General features: G+C 38.3%; 1 long non-coding RNA gene across 9 annotated transcripts in view; it reads left to right on the forward strand.

Moving 5' to 3' along the window:
* LOC105082918 (uncharacterized) overlaps positions 1 to 23373 on the forward strand; it is a 456837-nt gene that overhangs the window by 264193 nt on the left and 169271 nt on the right. For 7 of the 9 annotated variants that reach the window (XR_012508216.1, XR_012508218.1, XR_012508219.1 and 4 more), the window contains one exon: positions 2223 to 2307. The exons of the other annotated variants lie outside the window; for them this stretch is intronic. This is a non-coding gene — a long non-coding RNA (uncharacterized LOC105082918). The remainder of the gene's footprint in view (positions 1 to 2222; positions 2308 to 23373) is intronic. 9 annotated transcript variants of the gene reach the window in all.

Below are 23373 nucleotides of genomic sequence, written 5' to 3' on the forward strand. Positions count from 1 at the left end.
TGAGATGTAAAAATATTACTCTGTTACAAGAACTTTGATAGAAGAAGGTCAGGGAGAGGGGGGCTATTTAATTTATACCACTGATTCCTTAGCATTGAATGCCCTTTCCAGAAACATGTGACTCATAAAGATGAGTATGAGTAGGCCTAAAGAAACAAACTTTGATCCTCAAGTTGAAGTCTGGTCTCTGTGGTTGGTTCAATGGCTGATCTGGCAAACTGTCATGCTACTTAATAGCCCTGCCTGCATCAAGGTTCTTCATAAAAAGGAGGTGAGAATATTGACATGTCGCTTTTGATGCTGGTAAAGATTAATAATGAAAATGACCAGGGAACATTTGCTAAATGTTAGAAGCCCTAATACTCAGTCTTAATCATCTCATTAATTATAGACTGAGTATAACTCAGATTTTTTAAAGTAAAATTATTGCTGTGTGCATTAGTCTCCTTGGGCTTCTATACCAAAATGTCAAAGACGGGGTTGCTTAAACAAGAGAAATCTGTTTTCTCATGATTTTGGACGCTGAAAAGTCCAAGATCAAGATCCAGGCCAGTTCAGTTCCTGGTGAAAGCTCTGTTCCTGGTTTACTGATGGCAGCCTTCTTGCCATGTCCTCATATGATGGAGAGAGAACAATCTTTCTCTTCTTTTTCTTATAAAGCCACTAATTCCACCATGAGGGCCTCACCCCAATGACTTCATCTAACTCTAATTGCCTCCCAGAGGCTCTGTCTCCAAATACCATCACCTTGGGATTAGGGCTTCAACATACAATTTTTGAGGGGATATAATTCAGTCCATAGCAGTGGAATTGCACAGTCAACAACAGTATGAAACAAATAATATGATCACATATTTATTGTTCTGTTTAAGCCTGAGGAAACCACATTACCTTCCATGTTTGTCTTACACCTCTATATATTTTTATTTTTACTGTGATGTCTCTCAAAGGTTTAAATGAAAAATTCAGTTATTTGTTTAGGAGCTAAATTGAGTGACATGGAGAAATTGGCAACACTAAAAAAGTAAGGAAGCATGCCCCTCTGCTATGAGTTGCAAATGAGAAACTTCTGCCCAAAGCCTTGGAACCAAATTAAGAATTAGCATAAAAAGTTAAATACCAAAGTCATGCCTTAAAGCTGCTAGTGACATTTGACTATATAGGTCTAATTTGGGAATATGTTTGCAGCTAGAGTTAAGATTTTATTACAGTGAGTTGAATTTAGAATTAATAATCAGAATAAGAGACTGGTGAAGACTTGAAATCAAATGTTAGCAGTGAACAACTATTTGGAGATAACATGATACTGTGATTTTCTATAAATTGCAATATCTTATTTGATTTTCTAGGCAGAGCAAAAGCAGTATTGAGTAATAAAGAATGATGGATTTTAAGATTGGGGGTTTAAAGCTTGAATTCCACCAGCCCAATATATCTGGACAAATCACTAAGTCCTCTGAATTTTCTCATATACAAAATGAACCTTTTTCTTCCTTCCTTCCTTCCTTCCTTCCTTCCTTCCTTCCTTCCTTCCTTCCTTCCTTCCTTCCTTCCTTCCTTCCTTCCATTACTTATTAAGGAGTCTATTATGTGCCCACTGAGGGCACCTGTATTAAGGGAAAAAACTCTCAAAGCTAAAAAAAACCTTTTTCACAAGATAGATTTCAATAAGATTTTGTATGAGAAAGAGCTGTAAAAGTGTTCAACATTTTAAGTATGCTAAGTACTTTTCCCTTTGGAGTCGACTTCTGATTTCAGGATTAATGAGCCAGGGGAGTTTTGTTCATGCCCTTATTAAGGGAAATAAGATCAGTGACTGAGATAAGTTGAAAACTGAGTTCATTAAACCAAATAATTTTTTATAGTTCCTCAAGTCCTCTACAGTTTCAGAACAATTAAAATAAGCAAAGTATTACTAATTGTACATTCTGAATTTTAGAAAAAGTTGAAAATATACCTCATTCAGCCTTATCATGTGTTGTGAAAGTTACCGTAAAAATCCACCAAGCCGCAGAGGTCAATAGCAGAATCATCAAAATGACTCGTGTTTGCACTGTTATTCTGACCATCATTGCATCATATTAATTGCATGCCTCCCAGGCATTGTAAAGCCAGTCATTGGACTTCTGATTCCTGAACGCTGAGTTCTTGGGGAGGTTGTGATCATGGTGATGCCTAAGCCCATGTCTTTTCTAACCCTGCCCCATTCTTGCTCTTTATAGTTACCTGATTCAGTATATTGGACAAGAAAAGAAATCACACCTTCCAGTTTCCTCTGAGAAGCCCCTTGGGATGTAGCGGGACAGAGTGAGTCTTTGCTTATTAATATGTATTTTCCTTAAATGCCTCAGAAATTAATGCTGCTTCTGAATCACTAAAGCAAATTACATCCATCTATCATAAAAGTTCTAAAACGTGTCTCTTCTCCAGAAACACAGAGAGGGACATATCCCAAACGTATACTATAAAAGCCTCTCTTTCATACTGGAGTTGCTTGAAATTAAGAGCTACATAAATTGAATTTCAAATTAAACAGGACTACCAGTAATTGCTCAAAATGGGATTCCAGGTTTGTGGTTGGCAATACTGAGGCAGGTTTACCAAGTCTGATCTTGTCCTTGACATTTTGACTACTTTTTTCTCTTAGGAGATCCAGGGGCCAAAATCATGTTCTATAAATCCATGCCTACTCCATTCAGGTTTTGACAGCTTAGGGGGAACAAACCCTTCTAATATGATTGTTTTGCTCAGGACTACTTAGCCCGATACTCAAAATTGTCAGACTGCCTATTTACCAATAAGAATTTGGATCATTCTTGGAACTTTATTGGGAAAAGAGAGGCTTGAAGAAACTAAGTTCAGTTTTAGTAGGAAACCTGCAAAAGTTAAGCTTTTTGTTTGTTACTAGAGTTTTACAAGAAGTTTTTGATTAAAGAAAACAGCTGTGTAACAGAGTTCCATTTTAAGCAGATACCTTCATTGTTGATAGCAGTCTCAGGAGAATGAATCAGTGCCTTTCTCTGAGCAATTGGTTTGTTTTTATCTCAAAGGAATCTGTGTGCTTTAAAACTGATGTTTCCTTCTGCGTTTTATATACCAGAAAGATTAGTGCCCAAATTCATAGCTCACTTTTTGCAAATGTATCAGACTTTAGAGCAAGTAGTTTGAATATAAACAGCACTCCTAATTCTTTATTTTCTTCCTTTACTTTTACTTATCCAATTCATCCCACTTAAAGCAAATATATTTCATCTTGATGCATTGTATCTTTTTAAAGATTTTCTTAAGTATTTTTCTTGGAACAAGGTGGAGTATAAATAATAATTATTCATAATAACGGTAGCAGGGTCAGTGAAAGCGTACAAGATGACAAATATTAATATTCAAAAACTAAGTGCCATTGGGTAATCCTGAAATAAATTACTTCAGGCTGCAGTTTAGAAACAAAGTCCTGCTAGTTTCTTGTTCAGTTAATTCTGAAGTACATGTAAATTCTGGCTACGAAAGGCTGGAGAAAGGATGGTGAATTCTTCTATTTGTTTTTTTAAAAAAACTTCCACATAGAAGAGCAAGGACTCAATTCTCTATAGACCTTGCCTGATTGCTGCTTATTTCCTCTTTTGGCAATTAGTACTTTTGAAGATTTTGGGGCCAGGCCAAGGCTGGTAATGATTAGTTTGTGCCATTCTGTTCATACCTGTCAAACTGTTGAAAACTATTGAAGTACTTCCATTCCTGTTGGTAGAGAGACCTTGCCCTGAGCCTTTAACCCTGTTAGTACCTATGTGTCGTCAAGGCCACTTACATCCCTGAGCTTTGCCTGCAGCTCATCAACTAAAGGGTTAATGCCTGACACACTAAGTAGCCTCTGGTACCCTGCTCCATTCTGGTTGGTCAATACCCCAACATAATGATTTTAAAGATTTTGAATATCATCCCTGGGCTAAGTCTACATGTGCAAACCAAGGTAGAATCTTGGGCAAGCGACTGGTAAATTGGAATACCAAAGTGGTAAAATAAAAAAGTCCAGATCCTCTGTCTTAAAAAAAAAAAAAAAGACTGAAGATTAGAGGGAGTATTTAAAATGGTTTTGGATAAAACCTTCAACTAATTAATTATCCAATCAGCAAGCATTTTGGAGTTTTTACTGTCTTTATCACTGAGCTAGGCATTTTAGAAGCTATAAAGTAATGTAATACCTGGTTGGGGAGGTGACAATATGCCTCTGACAAGATAACTATCCTCAGGTAGGTAATATATGTTATAGATTTCAGAGGATGGAAAGAATACTGATTGAGTATAATTAAGATGTATTGTGGGAGGTAGGACTTGAACTGAGTCTTAAAGAATGAGAAAGGTGAAGATAAAGTTAATTCCATTCTGCAGAATCAGAGCCAAGGATTGTCTTCATATGTAGTGGAATCATAGAAAGAACCTAACATTGGGAATCAGATTCGAGTCCACATCTCAGCCTTGCCACTTGCAAGATGTGTAATGTTTGGAAGATCACTTAATCTTTCTGAACCTTAATTCAGCATTATTATGAGAATAGAATAGTATTGTTGTTTGCAACTTATTAGTGGTAATAAGCTTATCTACATAATTATTTTTTGCCACATCTCTGTGAAATTAAGAACCCTAGTGATTGTTTTTGCATCCCTGTCTGTTATCAGCTCTAGATGCATGGACATATGTGTCTCTGGAGTGGCCACGTTGCCCTAAGGTGTTAGCAAGAACTTTTAGGGAAAGCAGTACTTGCCTTCCAGATGGTCAGTTTTAGGTTGTCTTTGAATTCACAGGGTAATCACGCAGGATTCCATTTTTGCTTAAATGAAGAGATGTAGAGTGAAGAAATAGCGGCTTAAATTTTCTTAACAAATATGTGAAGGTGGTGATTAAATTCCCTCATTTTGCATTTAGTTATGCTCCTGTTTAGGTGTGCAGACCTGACTTCTTGACTGCGGGTTTCCAATAGCAGAATTTGGTGCTCTCGGAGCAAACTTAAGAGAAAGCCAAACCCGAAGCCCATTGTGTTTATACATGTTAAAACAAAACAAAACTAAACTGTGAAGAGCCTGTCACATGTAATTGTAATTACAAAGATGTAGACGAATCTGTTTCCTAAAGGATGCAAACAAGCTGTGAGACCTCTTTGTAACACATAATATGTTAAGAAACAGCTGTTCAGAAATGCCATTATAATGCTGGTTCTTGGGATGGGTCTTATTACATTTACATTTGTAAATATTTATTGGATGGAGAATATGGATAAAATACCACAGAGCTTTTTCCTTAGGCTCTGGGGTTTGAGTTAAATTTTAGCTCTTTTGCATGGCATTTGGTTTTCTTTTCTTCCATTGGTTTCTGACTATGTGGAAACTGAAACTTCCCAAGAGTTTTTTTAGGAAGCAGAAACGTTTCTTGAAATCAAATAAAAGTCCCATCGTGGGCATGTATTCTGAATTGCTTTTAGGGAATTGCTTTAAGGGGATGAGAGAAAGACAGAACGGAAAGGTGAGATGTATTCTCTTCCCTTCCCTTATATCCATGTTGATTATGGACATTCAGAAAGCTTACTGAGAGACAATTATTTGAAATTCAGATAGCCTTCAAAACACTAAACATATATGTTATGGGGCTTTTATAACTAATAACTTTTGCTGCAGAGGGTTATTGTTTCTTGGGAATTTCTTATGCCTTGAATACTCTTGAGAATCTTGTAAGAGGAAAAGGCCAGCCAAACGTGTACCATAGCACTTGAAAATTCAGATTCAGAACACTGGAATAGAGTATAAATGCATGTATTTGGGGGGAAAACTTACAGTGGAGTGAGAAGAAAGAAAGGGGCAGCATACAGAAACCCCTGCTGATTCTAAGAGCTCCGTGTTTTCATTTTCATTTCTCTGTTCTATTATAACTTGGATTGGAGATTAGGTCCCCTTTGGCCGTCTTTGGACATTTTAACTGCAGGTTTACCTAAATGCCATATTGAGCAAGGAGACCTCAGAGCAGCATTAGATGAGAATATCAGAAGAATTTTTTAAAAAAGAGTTGTGCTTCCAGTTTCCAGAGTTTTTTATATTGCACATTAGGTAGTTCACCGCTCCATCCCACCCCCCATCCCCCACCACCCCACGATGGAACTCATCTATGATGGAGTGACTGAGAGGAAAACAATGGATGCCTCTGCCCTGCATTATTTAATTCTTAAAAATAATACCTCACTTTTCACATCGCCTTTGGTATAACTGACAGGAGGCCACTACATTAGTCAATTATCCCTTGCATCTTTTTTCCAGGCACTTTAGAGATCAATTTCTGGGTAATCAATATGATCCTACAGGCAATCAGTTTGGTCTCTGGTTGCTTCTGGACTGTAAGATTAAATCTAGCTTACAGGATGTTGCAATACACAGCCCTCCTTTACATTTCTATTTATTTCCAATCATTGCTAGTAGCATTGAATCTTAGGGTTTTGAGAATCTTAAACTGAATCTTCTCTACAATATCTCTATCCACTGACCATCCCAGCCAAGAATTTGGCTGACTGTTAGGAAGTTCTTTCTCATGGAGAATGAAGTTCTATTTTGTCATGCTGCCATGTTCGAAGCTGCTTAATTCTACCCTCTTGGTACCTTGTAGTATTATAAGTTTTCTACCACAAGGCAGCCCTTTGAAAACCAAAGATAGTTGCATTTAAAGTAAATGATAGATTCCTTTCCTCATTTTCTTATCAGATCCAGAATAATAGTCTTGAGCTTTCAGTGTTAGTGTTCCTCATTCCAACTCCTTTGGGCCACCAATTTCACCTATTTTTTCATGCATTCTCTCATTGCTACTTCTATGTCAGGGTATAGTCAAGAAAACCGAAAACTCACTAGGGTATTTCACAAGATAATTGAATAGAGAGGATTGGTTAAACAGGAAGATTGAAAAAAGCAAAACGCAAATACCCAGCTGTAACGACTGCAGGATGCAGTTGTCCCTCTGGGGCTGGGGGCATGTGAAGGCCTAGAGTTTACTGGAGGGGTCTCACAGAACTGAGATTGAGGAGGGGGTGCCGTCTGGGCTGCTTCTGGTTGCTCGGGAGCCTCAAGAGGAGCTTCAGGGTTCTGAAGGCTGCTGCTACCTTAGTAGCTCAGGAGGGAGCCTGTGATGGTGGCAGTCAGACAGCTGGGAAGAGGATGGTGCCCGTGGGTCCTGGCACCTTGGCAGCTTGGAGGAGTCTCAGTGCTTGAATTAGGGGAGCTACCTGCCAAGTGGTCTTATCCGTGGGGAGAGGATGGTGACCCTGGCTCTGAGAAGTCACAGGCTGGCCCCAACAGGACCATTTCTGGTGTTTCAACCTTCCTCCAGCACCTCCTATCTACAGCACCTAACAGGAAGCCAACTGGCAAAAGAGAAATATATTTTGCAAACTTCTAGCCCCAGTTTCCCCAGAGTAAAGGATGGATTTAGAACTGAGATAAAATGATCAGAAAATTCCTTTTAAAAACTCATTTTTCTTAACTTTAGTTAGAAACTCAAATAAAGGTGGATCAATTTCAATTATATTTTCAAAGAAGGATTAAATTCCTAATGTGAATGTTTGCCTATTTATTCATATGCAGCCACACAGGAAGCGTTGCTCCTGTCAATCCTGTTTATTTTGCTTGGGGTTTTTTTTGTTGTTGTTTAACTTTCCTGTAAATCAAATTTCCTCTAGCTTGAAGATTATGAATTTCTTCTTTGGAGACTTCTTCACATCTCAGATGTTTTCCCTCCAGTGTCTAATTTCATGGAATATAGACTATCAGAGTACAACTTAACTACTAAAACTCAAATTACCAAAATAGAAACACTATAGACTTAACTGGCTTGGGGAGTTAAAATTGGAGTAAAATTAGCACCACTGACCTCATTCAAAACCTCTCTTGTCTGAGTGCTAAGGATGAAAAAAAAACATATATTGGTATTGAAATACAACCTTCTCTCTTTGAAGCAAAGTGACAGAACATTTTTCCATGTGACAGCCTTGATTTTCTCCTTCGTGTGGGAGGCTGTAAATTCATGCTTTGGGAATGCAAAGAAAGAGAACTTTGCCATTCTCCAACTTTTTCTAGGCTTTCCTATTGAGGACTGTTGAGACCAGTGAAAGATGAGGAAGGCAATTTCCTGATCTTGAAAATGCTTTTCTTTTTTTCTTGCTATAAAATTAAGAGCACCAGTTTGGGAATTTTCATTACCTATTTCTAGTCCTAACTCTGCCTTTAAAGACTGAGACTATTTGCAAATAGCTCTTTGAGCCTCAGGTTTCCCCTATGTGAGACAGGAATATGGGCAGTGATGTCTAAGGTTTTTCAGTTTTAATAATCTGAGCAGAACAAGACGTTCTAGAATGCTCTTCCTTTTGTTTTCTCTTTTCGAAGTAAGGGATTTGAGAAAGAGAAGAGAGGAGGAAATGTAAGGTTCAATCATTGTGATTTCAGTGTTAGTCTTTCCCCCACTTTCTGAATTTCAGTGGACTATGGAGTTGAAAGTCTCTGTGACATTTCAGCGTCAGACTTTGGTTCAGATTCCAATTTATGTCTAATAAGTTGTGACTGTAAAAGAGGGATAATAAAACCTGTCCCAAATCTTTTGAGGAAAACACAGGATAATAAATAAAGGTAAGGCATCAGCATAATCCTTGATACCCATAATATTAATAAAATGGTTGATCACAATTGCTAACTAATAGTCCTGCTTGTGTTTCTCTGGTCTACTGGCACGCAACGCAGCCGTAGCCATTCTTGCCCACTGGCTTCCATGCTGGCATCTGGCCAAATCACAGAGTGCAGTCCAAGCCTCATAGGTGCTGCTACATTTAATTAGTCTAGACTTCTGTTTTCCCCTGTGCACATGTGGGCACAGGCAGGTGCCCGTGGTGGAGAGCTAGTAAGGGTATTCCACTCTCTTGTATTTCATCTCCTAGTATGTAAGAATTTGGTGATAAGACTAGTCTTTTTCTGCTGTAGAACAAAAGAGAAACCCAAATTCTTCTTAAAGTCTGGCTAGGTATCCAGATAGAATATGAGGATGGAGGAAAGACACTGCCTCATTGACACTCATGGAGACTGGTGAGGCTGTGGAATAAATCATGGAGCTTAGGAGTAAAAGGCTGGTTCTGCCTCTAAACCACATCTTCAAACAACACAACATTATATCATGATTTAGTGATTTATTGACGTAACTTCATTGTGAATGAGCTTTTTTTTCTTTTCGTAGTAACATCTAGTGAAAGTATTACTTAAAAATTTAAGAAACCAAGATCAAGAAAGTTTCCATGTCCTATTCCAGAACACTGATGAGTTTAGGTAACATTAACAATGGAAAGTTCCTCTGAGTTCATTTTTCAAATTCCAATGGTTTACCCTGTTGGAGGGCGTGATGTCTGTCCCAGCCGCCTTTGCTGTGGGCCCCTAGTCTCACTGCCCTGAGGGCTTCAGTGCAACCGGGGATACCAGGCCACTTGTGCCTTCTTGGTGATGCCTCTTCCCGTGCTGGTGGCGGGCTCCAGAACAGCGCCGCCTGTGTCTAAGGCTGCTGTGCCCATCACAGCTCAGGCTCCTTGTTTCCTCACAGTGCCGCGTCCCCTGTCCCCACCCCCACCTATTCTGAACCCTTCAGCAGCCCGGCACAGCAAGCTTGACAGGACCTGTCTTCCTCGACTGTTAATTTCACAGCCGGATGAGTAGAAAGGTAATTTATATGGGTCGGTCAGATTTAAAATGCTGCTGTGTCTCCTGACGAGGTGGAATGAGAGGATTTAAAAGAATTATTAGTGTGGTCCAGAGCCCCAGTCTGCGGTCTCTTCGACACAGTCCTATACCTTTTCCATTTGGTAAATGCCCCACGTGGCCTCCACATGTTGACTGTGGATTACAACCAAGATGAGAAGCAAGCCACTGGGGGAAGATTTTTGTTTTCATTTATTTTTAATTAATTGCAAACTTCCTCTTTCATTTGGCTTGCCACGCTCTGCAGATCCTGGTGACACAGGGGCTCTGCCAGTATTAGGAGCCACTGTGCCGAACCGTGAGAGGCTTAGAAGTACCAGCCAGCTGCTTTGCACTTGGTCCTCGGGGAAGGTTTGCAATACATTTGCATGCTTGGAATTCACTTTCAAAAAGGATCCAACTGGTGTTGCAGAAATCCATGTTTCTCCTTTCTTAATTCTCTCCTTAACTTATAATATTTATAATTATAAAACTTTATTCAAAACATAGTTATTAATTTTTAGTGAGTAAATAGAGCACCTAGAGGCACTTTAAGGTGAAAGTCCACAGTTTTCTTACCTTTCAGGTTTTTACTGAAATCTCTAGAACTAGTAGGTTTGTATAAGGAAAGGATGATGTTGAACAGAAGAGCCCCCAAACCCCCAACCAACCAACCAACCAAACAAACAAAAAAAAAACACAAACACCAAAACAAAAACAAAGACCAGGGGCTTGGGAATCAGCCACAGCTGTTTTGGAGTCAGATAGATGTGAGTTGCATCCTGGCTCTGCTGCTGAATAACTGTGTCACCTTGGGCAAAATTATTTAACAACCCCAATACTCAGCTTCTTCATCTGTAAAATAGTTGTAAAAACTAAATATGACATTATATATGAGGCACCTTGTACCTATGTTCCATGCTGTATAAATGGTAGCAATTTATTAATATAATTAATAGGAGAACAGAAGCATGAGTATCAAAATACTGAATCGATGGGTGTTACACTCTAAATTGAAAACTTGTCATTCTGGCAAGATGGTCAACTAAGATAACAGACATCCTCTAGCTACAAACACCTAGAAAACAGGAAACTATGTAACAATAACAACAACAACGAAGTATAATTAGCTGTCTGAGCCCCCAAGGAAGAAATGGAACTCTCCCCATGTGTAATAACTGAAGAAAGACTGGAAACCTGAATGGCGATTGAGGGAGGCTAACTCTGCCTTGGGGCGGAGCAGTGGGTCCCTGGGAATCCAGATGCTTGGGGTTTACCCTTGGATGGAGTCAGGGGAGGGTCCTTCCCTTGGGTCCAGGCAAGGAAAGGAAGGTAAAACCGGACTGCTGCCTAGAGTCAAGCGCCTGGGAGTGTTTTCTGTCTAGGTGAAAAGGTGGCCTTAAAAAAACCCACCCAGGCAGCATGGGGACATAACGTGTAAATCTAGAAGCTGAGCAAAAGTAAAGATGTCTCTCCTGGAAATCACAAGCCCTTGCCTTTGCCTCACTGGAGTTTGGGTTTGATTTAACAATTCTTACTTTGTTTGGGAAACCACAAACCTAGACATTTGTATGTAATCTGTCCAAAGAAAATGAGTGAAATAATAAAATAAATGAAACAGAAAAGAGAAGAAACAATAATGAATGTCAACAAAACCAAACATTGGTTCTTTGAAAAGACAAAATGGGAAGATTTTGAGCAAGACTTATAAAGAAACAGAGGGTAGGCATAGATAAACTATATCAAGAATAAAAAAGACAATTACAGATTGAGTGTTTGTGTGTGTGTGTGTGTGTGTGTATTTGGAAACTGTATGATCATAAATTTGAAAGCTTTTGTCAAAAGAATAAAATTCTAAAAAAAATCCAAATTTACCAAAATGACTACACAAAAGATGAACGTTTTTATTACTGTTAAATAAATGGGATCAGCACTTTAAAAAAAAAATCCAGATAAAGTTAATCAGACCCAGAGGGTTTTACAGACAAGTTCTACATGTTTAAGAAAGATATAATTACTTTTTACACAAAATCTTTCAGAGAGTAGAAAAGAGGAAATACTCTTATCATTTGTTCCATAAGGACAGTAAACATCTGAATCCCAAACTTGTCAGAACCATAGTAGCACAAAAGAAAACTACTGGCTAGTTGAATTTATGAAAATTATGCAAAATCATAAATATTAATTTAAAAATCCAAAAATGTACTAAAATATATAGCATGACCAAGGAGGGTTCATGTGAAAAATACCAAAACAAATCTAGTAACGTTATTCACCGTATAAACAAATTGAAGATGAAAAACAATTATCCTAACAGATTCAAAAGAATTATTTGATAAGATTCAGTACCTATTCAGGGTAAAAATCAAAGCAATCCATACATTCATACTAAAACTGGAATAGGAGGAAACTTACTTAATCTGATATAAAGTATCAACCAAAAACTTACAGTAAATATCATACTTAATGGGGAAACATTAAAATGCCATGTAAACTGCTTGTAAATGGTGCTTACTATCACCACTTCATTTTATTATTGTATGGTAGATTTTAGCTAGTGTAGTAAAACGATTTAATTAATTTAAAAAATTTTAATGTGAAAAAATCAGAAATAAAAATAAAAATAGTCATTATTGCTGATGATATGATTTTCTACACAGAAAAATATAAGGAAATCTATAAACTGTTGGTACCAGTAATAGTTCAGCTAGGTTCATGGATGCAAGATCAATGTAAAAAATCAGTAGTGTCCCTTCATACCCTCCATAAAATGTAGTAAATGTACCTGAAGGTAAATGTAACAAAAGAAGTGCAATGATTTTATGAAGACAATTACAAAATTCTACTGAAAATCCTAAAAGAGTTAAATACATGGAGAAGAGACTATGAAAGGACTGGGAGGCTTACTATTAGAAAGATAGTAGTTCTCTAAATAATGATAAAGGTCTCTAATTGATTTGTCAAATTAGTTTCACAGAACTTTATAAGATGGCCCTAAATATCATATAAATGCAAAAAGAACCAAGAATGGCCCAAAATAATTTTATAGAAGGAGATGGAGAATAGGATGAGAAAGAGAAGGAGAATAAAAAGAAGAGACACTACCAGGAGTAAAATTTACTATATAATTATATTCAATGAAACAGTTATGTACTGGGGACAGACAAACAGACCAATGGAAGAGAACAGAGTCCTAGGAACAGACCTATCTCTATGTAGATGCACAGAGTAGAGTGGCCTTTAAAAACCCACAGGGGAAAGTTGGGCTGGTCAGATATAGTGCTGTGACAATGGGCTATCCTTGGAGAAAAGGATGTTAGACTCCTACTTAATGCCATAAATGAAAATAAACAGCAAGACTGATTAAACACTAAATGTGAAATACACACCTTTAAAATTTTCAAAAAATAATATAGAGTAATATTTTACAATGTCAGGTAAGAGAAATTTCTTAAGCAACAAATAAACATAGCAAAATAAAATAGTGACAAACTTGACTTAACTAAATTAAAAACCTGTGCATGATAAAATATACCATAAACAGAGCTAAAAGCAACCCACACTGAGAAAAAGACATTTTCCATCTATGTAAGTGACAAAGGAATAGTATTCAGAATATGTAAAGACTTCCACAGATCAGTAAGAAAAAGAAAAATGACCCATTAGAAAATGGGGAAAGGGTATGAAAAAGCAGTTCACAGATGGGGAAATGGAGTATTTCATACCAAATGAAAATATACTCAACCTCATTGATACATAAGGAATACAAATTAAAATAATATAAGATATCTTTTCCTCCCCAAGAGGTAAGAAAGAGACTTCTGATATCACCACATGTTGGTGTGGATGTGGGGAAACAGGACTCAGGTAATGCTAGCAGGAGGATAAATTGGCACAACTACTTTGGAAAACAGTATTTCATTATTAATATGCATGGAAATTCTAGAATTCTAAAATTCTGATTCTAGGTATTCAGCTTACAAAAACTTTCATACAGGCGCACAAGGTGTCATCCACTAAGATTTCATTGCAGCACTGTTTACAAAGTGAAAAAAATGAAAACAGTATAACTGTCCCTCAGTAGGAGACTAGAGAGAGAAGCTGAGCTTATTTATGCAATGAATGTTATACAGCATTTATTCACATATATAAATATGAAAAAAATCTCATGAGTAGCATGTTTAATGAAAAACAAGCTGTAAAAAGATATATGCAATAGTAGTATCCTTTATGTAAACTTAAAAAAATCAAACAATAACATGCATTATCTATGCATATATGTATATGTGATAAAATAGAACAAATTAAAAGGCAAAGATACATACATACTTGATTAGGGTGCTTGTCACTGGAAGAGAGGCAGGAGGGCATGTTCCCGATGGATCTTTGGGCCTGTATGTTTTATGTCTTAAAAAATTTAAATAACAAAGAGGCATGTTAAGCAAATATGGTAAAATAATGTTTTGAATATGGTGACTGAATATGTGATGGTTTTACTTTTTCTGTATTTTTCTATTTCTTGCAATATGTTATGAGTGGAACCAAAAGTTTAAAAAGATAGTCAAAATACTTTATATGTTTCAGACAAAGCTAAGACCCTCCCTCTTCCTGTGGAGGTTTTGATATGCCTCCAGTTCCATCATCAGTCTTTGAGAATCATTGATACACATGGGATGAAATTGTTCCCTGCCAGTATTTTGTTACAATTTACTACTTATAGTTTTTGTTATCAAAGCAATAGCATTTTCATTTTCCCAATTTGGAAGTATATTCTAATATTAATTACGACTTTTTAATCTGAACATGCCTTGTGGATATGCTCTCTCCAGCCCCATCTCACCTTGCCCAGTTGTGAACGACAGATAAAAAGAATTAGTGGTGCACGTATATTTTTCTGGAAAGCTCATTAACAGAAAGTCTGTGAGATAAGGGAACAAGTGTCAGAACCAGAGCCAGGAGTCCTGGCTTCTCTTTCTGTTTAGTAACTGTAGGACTGTTTTCTTAACTTTTTTGTGCTGCAGTGCTTTTTGTTTTGTTTTTTTATCTTTAAAGTGGAAATGTGGACTTATCTCTAAATCCTTTCCAGCTCTTGGTTTTGTAATTTAATTAAATATGTGAGTGAAGTCAGTCATAAAACTAAGTAGTGACTGGAATATATGAACTGAGAAGCCAAAGGCTCCCTTGTCTCGCAGTACTTCTTCCTCTGTCTTTGCCAGAGTGCCACTGTTTTGGATTAAGGTATTGAAGGCTGCAATTTGAAAACAAATGCTGTTATGAAGTCATTTCAATACTTAAGACTGCATGGTTCAATCAGATGCTTTAAGAATATAGACAGCTAACCCATTGTGCTATTTTTAAAATGTCCTACTAAAATTTTATATTCCCATATTCAGGTGCCCTAAAGAGTTTTAGAATAAAATGTTTGAGTTACTATAACAAGAGGATGAAGAGGATTTTGACTTGTGCTCCAAGTTTTAGCAAGTCCCCAATCTGTGTAGAGAAGGTACTGGGTACCTAGAATTCTGAATGCAGGGAGCCAACAGTTTCTGGGATCAAACAACTTTCTGCAGAAAATAAGTCTTGCAAATACAATTTCCCTACCCCCGATCAATAGAAGAGGACTTCTGGGGAGAGAGAAGGAGTTCCCTTTTGGGAAATTCAGCGTTCCTGAAGAAGGCTGCACCCCACTTACATTTTGTTTCCCAGTTGAATATTTGCTTAGCCAGCAAGCTTACTGACTACCCTCTGTACTGTTGGAAAGAAGGAGAAAGCAATTCATTAGAGAGGTAACAGAACTTCCAGGTGAAGGGAGGGCTGTGGCTTAGACACTCATCCTAATTGTCCACAATCAACATTTCCTGGTTCCAAGAGTTGTGTGGAAAAAGTTAATGAGATGGGGGCTATAGGCTTGCCAGACTTGCTGTGCCATGAGGGATGAGAGGCACCAGTCATAGACAATCTGTTGAGCATTTGCCAGAAGTCTCGGATTTAAATCTCATGGGAAATGGTCATGTCCTCATGCAACCCAAGGCAACAAGCCAAAATGGTAGTGTTAGCCAGACTGGTATGAAATTTGATCTCCCCAATGAGGTGACATGGCATTGTTCCTCTCCCAGACATCGTACTCTCTCCTTTTCCTTGGCCCTTATATCCAGTCAATCAGTATCTATCTCATCATGCCAACAGATTTTTAATTGTTTTCTGTGTATCTAGACTCCAGATAGTTACTAGAATGATGTTAGGAGAATTTAGTCTTTAATTTAGCTTTTCTGGTCTCTCCAGCCTCATCTCTGGGCCGTGGTGAACTTTTCTCAGGGTTTCTGCCTTGCCAAATACTTTGTTTCATTTCTGCGCTTTCATAGTACCTTCTCTGACAAGAACATCTTCCCTCAGACGTTGTACCTTGCTTTGGACCTGCTAATTCTCACTTGACCTTCACTTAGCAGGTGAAATGTGACTTCCCCACAATACACGTAACCATGAGTTCCTGTATCATTTGCTGCTCCCTCCAGTTTGGGGGTGAATACCTGCCTGTCTTATTCCCCACCCTATCCTGTCCCTGAGTATATATTCAATAGCTATTTGATTAAAGAATGAGGGCCAATTAGGGACCATTTAATCCTTGGGCACTAAAAAGATAAAGTTAGTTACCTTAATCACATCAAAACTGGGCCTTCTGCCCATGCCATATTAACTTCTGACTCAGAGCAGCTGCTAACATTATATCAAGGAATCAACTTGAGAATAGTGAATATAATCCATCATTTTTAGACACCAAGCAGAAGCAAAAAACTTCATGCTTATAGCAGAGAAACTTATCCTGACAAATGTGCATCATACACCTTTTCTCAGACTCAAACTGCTCAAATTGTGTTACTTTTCATCCTCAGCCTTTTCTTTATCTCCTAACTGCAAAAATCTGCTTGGTCTCATCAATTTTTTTTCCTGTGAAGTCAGGGAAAACTAAGGCATTTTATAAAGTATTTATATCTCTGTTTAGGGGCTAGTCTGTTAACTTTCTATGTAGATTTCCCAGGTTAGCAACTCCTCTCCTCAGGCTGCTCAAGTCTTTCCTAACCAATGGCTTAAACTCCCTAGGAGTATTCATCTTTTTTTTTTTTTTTTTTTTTTTTTTTAAGCCAGGCTGGGTGTTTTGGCTACTGCATTAGTTTGCCAAAGCTACTGTAACAGTAACACAAACCAAATGGCTTAAGCCACAGAAATTTACCATCTCTTAGTTCTGGAAGCCTGAAGTCTGAGATCAAGGTGTCAGCAGATTTGGTTCCTCCTGGGGCTGTGAGGAAGACTCTGTTCCGTGCCTCTTGCCTAACTTCCGGTGCTTTGCTGGCAGTCTTTGATATTCTTTGGCTGGATCTCTGCCTTCATCTTCACATGGTGTTTTCTCTGTGTATGTCTGTGTCCCAATTTCCCTGTTTATAAAGTTACCTTTAGTCATACTGGGTTAAAGGCTGACTCTATCCGAGTCTGACCTCATCTTATCTAACAACATCTACAATGACCTTATGTCCAAATAAGGGCACATGCTGAGGTCTTGGGGGTTAGGTTAGGATTTCAGCATATGAATTTTGGAGGGACATAATTCAACCCATAACAGTTATGAGTAGCAGAAACTTTTACGTACGTGGAAAGTAAAATTGATTGCTAAGGTGTAAGGCAGTTTTGAAAGGTCTCAGTGATGGGGTGCTACTCAAGAGTTTATCCCAGGCCCTGCAGCTGGAAGATGACTCTGTTTCTTCCATCCTTGAGCAATTCAATTCAAGATTCAAAACCTTAGGAGAGAAAATTGCATTGGCCAAGAGTGGGCCTCATGCGCCTTCCTTGGCTGCATAGGATGGTGGTGTGGCAATGAGAGATTTTGGCAGGAGGAGTCTCTGGTTTCCATATTGGGAGGGCAGGCACTTAGATTTACTGTTCTGCAAAGTCTGCCCACAAAGAAGGGGTGAATGTGATTCCTCAAAAGAAATCTGAGATCTGGGAATGTTAGAGAGGAGAAATGGTTGCTGAACTAAGTTGAGAAACACACTTCCTCTGAACCTCAGGACCCTCCAGTGTGAGGTGGCAATGATAGCTGATGAGCCTAATACAGGGTTTGTGTGAGATTAATGTGGGATGTGTTTGCCAAGTGCAATTCAAGCGACTCGAGAACGTGCACTTCTGTGGTGACAAGTCAGGTCGCATTAGAGTTTATAACCAGATTTTGCTGGCCAGTTACTTTCGTCTTCAAAACCATTGTACTTCACACCTTGCTTTCTGCCCTGCAGAAGTCCATCCAGGTATTTCTAGAATTCCCAGGGCAACCTCTCATATGCTCATAACAGCTGTGCCAGCTTCTTCTGTGATGTCCTGTTAATGGCATTTGTCCGTCAGCTGCTCAGGGAAGACACCTCCCTTCTGCTTTTGCTCATGCTTGCTGTGAAGACGCTGCTTGTACCCTCTATGTATAAAATGTCAGTCTGGCCCCTAGGGTTTTGGACTTCTTAAGTTTGGCTCAAAGTATTAAATACTCCTCAGGGGGCATTAGATTTGGGTAGTGAAATCAAATGTGTGAGTTACAGCCTCTCCTATCGCCTTGTTGACCATGTAATGAACACTTGGGGCTGCTTGATAGGTTACTGGAGTAGCGCCATCAGCACCTGTAGCTCCCTAAAATGTGACTTGGCAAGATTGGAAGGTATTATCGGATTAGCTCAAGGATCAGTAAATTAGAAAATTTACTTAGGAGATTAAATAATCTTTTATTGTGACTGCTCTTACCTTTTCACTCCAGTCTTCTCTAATGAAATTTCTACTGTAGTCAGTGAAAGTAGCGAGGAAGATTATAGTTTTGAAACTCTGGGAAGTTTGTTCCTATCAGAAATGTACTATACACATCAAAACTCCAAAACTTGTAGATAAAGGTGAGGGATGATTTCCTGAAGCCACTGATTTTCCCCACATTGGAAAGTTGTGCTCTCTTCTTGTCTGTGCTTTCCCCAGCAAGCGCCTGTGGTGCCCCGACATGGCCTTTCCTTCCCCTCACATGGCCTCTCAGCTTATTGAGGTTACTCTCCCTGTGTCCATTCCTCTGCCCTGCTGAGAATTCCATGCTTTGCAACTCCCTCCCTCCCATCGTCCCTCCCTTCCTTCCTCTCCCACTTCCTTCCTTGTTCTACCTGTTAGTCATTTGATCTGATAATCTTTGTTTAGGAGGAGATAAGATGCTCCAGAATAATACTTGTGGCCTTCTGGAAACTTTACCTATTCTTTTAAATTTTATTTTTAAAATCTAACCCCCAGTTTCCCAAGCCTCGCACATTCACCTGCCACCTTCACAATTTTGTCATATCGCAGTAACCCTTGAAGTGTATGTTCTTGAACCAGTTCTCTCTTTAAACCTAAACGCATATTTTAGCTTTTATCCTCAGCAATAGTACCTGTGGAACAATGACTTTGAGCTGTAAATATATAATTTCTAATACACATTAAAATAATAAATAGCTATTAAAAAGGGATCCTTTGTATACCACCTGTAATCATCTTATATCATACCAGTAGTACCCTCATTTGCCTATGTCAGTGCCATCCAATGGAATTTTGTGATGATGGAAATATTCCATATCTGCACTGTTCAATATGGTAGCCATTAGCTGCCTGTGGGTATTGAACACTTGAAATGTGTGCAACTAAAGAACTGAATTTTAAATTTAATCAATTTAAATTTCTATAGCCACATGTGGCTAGTGGCTACCATACTGGAAAAAGTCAAATTTTTGTGAGGTGGTTGGACTAAATTATCCTTCAAGTTTTTTCCAGCTCTAAAATTAAAAAATGAAAGCTAATAGGCCTCCACAAGTAGGAATATCTAGATAGCATAGATAGAAGAAGAGACAGGTATTGGGACTAAAACTTTTCGGCAGGAGGGACTTTGTTAATATGGCTAGCAAATAGCATAGTACTTGGTACCAAAAAAACTTCTCAAGGGTGGTAGCTGTCATCAGTCTTCAAAGCACATCGTCAAGATGTTGGCCTTAATGATACAGATTTAAATGACCTTGATTAATTAAAGTTGGAGCTTTCTTAGTTGATTTATCACATCAGTTTATCCAGGACTCATTGTGTGCAAAGTAGTTTATTGGAAATGGACGCAGATGGCAAAAGAATACCCTTTGGTATATGGTCAGTGCCTACTGGTCAGACAGAGACACACTGTAACGCAAGTTGTAGTTTGTGCACTAGAAAACTTTCAAGCATAGTTCTTCCTCCAACTTACTTTCAACTTGAACAAACATAAGAGTACTTGTGGAGAGAAATTCTCCTCCAAAGTGCACTCTTCTGGTGATTGCCAGCAGGTCCACTGGCAGCAACTGGATTCAGTGTCTGACTCAGCCTGGCTGATTACCTTAATCACCTTCATCATAGAATCTACTCTCCCTGGAACAGTCTCAACATGGAGAGTGGCAGAATAGCCTACTCTCAGCTGAAAAATCCTCCTTAGAACTTATTCTGATGTGTTTAATGAAGAGCTTACAATTTATAGGGGACAAGATAATTTTAAGACTTTGTCAATCCTTTGCTAGTTCTTCTGTTAATAATGAAGAGTTTTCCAAGGTTGTCTTTTTTAGAATACAAGGCATATTCTTGCGAGGTGCTGCTGATGTCCCAAGGTGAGCATCTCTGCCCTGATGGCTCATTAACTGTTTAAAGCAGTACGTGGGACTTTTCTTTCTCTAGTCCTTCATTTTGCAACCCCATCCAGCCACACCTATTTGGGAATGGGGAGGGGAGCTTGATACCTGCTCCCAGAATAAGAAGCAGGGTCTCAACTATCCCTTATTATAGCACTTCTAAGTGGGTCCCTCAGTCAACATTCACAGCACTGGGGTCAGCTTCCTGAATGAATATTCCAGGTACTGTGACAGGTTTATTATCCTTGAAAAATAGTGCATCAGTATTTAAGGAACAGCAGTAACAAAACGAACTGGTGCAGCCATGCCATTAACCATATCGTTGGAATTTTTATATCTTGTTGTGATTGTATAGGTTTGAGCTTGTGAGAGTAAGTCCCCAGGTGATGTTTATTTTCTCCTACATCTTGTAGTAAAAGTCACCACAGAAATGATGGCGATGGGGTTATGCTGTATTGTCCAAGCAATTAGATTTTTAATAGGCATGGCTAAGATTCAATGATTGTTTATAGTAAATGACCTCATTACTGAAATAACAAGCATTGATATCAATATCATTAATATCAAGTAATTACTCCTAGGCAAAGTTTAAAATAATATTATAGATTTTAGTTCTAGCTAGCACTAATTTGCTGTAACTTATGAAGAAAAATTAATGGCCCATAATGATAAAGAGCACTAATCTTGGGGTCAGGAAGACTGGACTTGAATTCTGGTGTCTTACTTCCTTCTTCTATGATCTGAGATAAATTTCTAAACCTATGTTTTTCCAGTTTCCTTGTCTCTAAAATGGGGATAATAATATAACTCATAACTTTTTCTGTGAGAATTAAATGAGTAAATATATGTAAGGTGATTAGGTTAGTCTCCGGCACAAAGTGAAAAACAAGTAAATGATAACTAATTAGCAGTGGTATCATTATACTTTTTAACCATGGAATGCTTAAAAATGGTCAGAGGTTATCATTGTGATAAATCAGCATATTAGGCAAAGGACATACACACTTTTCTCCCCTTCACTATTCTTACTAATGCCTTAGTATTTCTTTCTTTTTCCATTGTATCCATGTTCAAACTGCCTTAAAAATATTTTGCATATGCATTGGCATATTACTCATATTATTTCCTTAAAAAAGGAAACCTTGCTATTTGTGCCAACATGGATGGACCCTGAGGGCGTTATGCTAAGTGAATAAAACAGACAGAGAAAGACAAATACTATGTGGTATCTCTAATCTGTGGGCTCTAAAAAATAAGCAAACAAAAAAGGCAAATTCAGAGAAATGGAACTAGAATGGTGATTACCATGGGCTGGAGGTGGGTGTAGAAAATAGGGAGAGGCAGGTAAAGGGTACACACTTTCAGAGGTTAAATGAATGGGATCTGAGGGGATCTAATGTAAAACATGATGTATGTAAGCGAAATCTGCTAAGTATAGAAATTAAATGTTCTCCGCAGAAAATTAAAAAAAGAAAAAGAAAAACATGAGGTGATAGGTATGTTAATCAACTAAGTGAGGGGAATTCTTTAAAAAATGTGTATGTCTATCAAATCGCCATGACATACACTTTAAATATCTTAACAATTTTGTATGTCAGTTGCTACTTAATAAAGCTGAAATTAAAAAGATGAATGACTTCCAGAAATCTAACCCATAGCATGGTGACTATAGTTAACAGTACTCTGTTGTATACTTAATAGTTGCTAAGAGAGTGAATCCTGGATATTCTCACCACAAAAAAGAAGTTGTAATTACATGAGGTGATGGAGGTGCTCCTGTGGTAATCTTAAATGTATCAACACATAAACCTTAAACTTACGCAATGTTGTATGTATGCCAATTATATTTCAGTATAGCTGGAAAAAAATCTTTCCTAGAGTGTGCCTATAATAGACTGCAATACTGATTCTTCAATGCTCTGCTTTCTCTCTTGTTTCATTTCTTCTGTACTGTTTGTGTTTTCTACCCATTGGTTTTCTTTTTTCTTCTTTTCAGACCAATACTTTCATTGAAAGAAGAAAAGGCAAGGGCAAAAAAAAAAAAAAAAAAAAAAAATTCACTTTTTCCCATTGCATTTGAAAAGCAAATTAAATATCCCGAGGGCTCTCCATAAGGGACAGGATGGGGCTGTTGTCAGCGTAGTGCATTTCACTCTGTGCCGGAAACTTACATACATAATTCCGCCACGTGCTTGGAAAATAAAAACTTTTGACATGGAAAGCTCTGCAGAGACTGCTCATTATTTAGTTCATGTTTGAAAATTAGGTAAGGGTCCTGACCAAAAGAAGACAGCACTTTGAAAAGATAAAATCACTCAATTTCAGTGGGACAACATCTGGATCAGCTGGAGAGGCAGAATGGTAGTCTTGACAAAAAGGATCAGTAAACAATCAGATGAGCACTGGGTCCCGCCAGGGCTAGCCAGAAAGTGATAGATGTTGGTGAAAGTTGTTATCCTCTTGTTCTGCTCTTGTCCAAACTTCAAATCCCAAATCAAAATGGGTGCCCTTTTCTGTCCAGCTCTCTGCTTAGCTACCAGGCAGATGTAGCCCGGAGACTGGGGGAAGCCAGGTGGGAAGCTTAGTGGAAAAGTGCAGATGACACTAGGCTGTCCCCTTGTTTGATGTGTGGCTACAAGTGCTTCTTCCAGCTCTTCCTTCAGATTCCCCTGGCTTGTTTTCACAAAGGGCTTGGTTGGGATAGAGATTCTCACGGCTCTTCCTAATGGGGAAAACTGGGCTGATTAAAATAATCCTGCTGGTTACATTTTATTCCTTCAAGACACTTTGTTTCACATTTGTTCAAAGTTCTAAAGGGGCATTTTCAGCGTTGACTCACTTGGTGCACAACTGTATGAAGCTGGCGGCGTCACTATGGTGGAATAGTCGTTCCTCATCCAGATGTTTATCCACTACAGGTTTTCTACACTAGGGTAGGGCTAGAGACACAG

The sequence above is a fragment of the Camelus bactrianus genome, chromosome 7 (assembly GCF_048773025.1).
Source record: "Camelus bactrianus isolate YW-2024 breed Bactrian camel chromosome 7, ASM4877302v1, whole genome shotgun sequence".
In the NCBI taxonomy this organism is placed as follows: Eukaryota; Metazoa; Chordata; class Mammalia; order Artiodactyla; family Camelidae; genus Camelus; species Camelus bactrianus.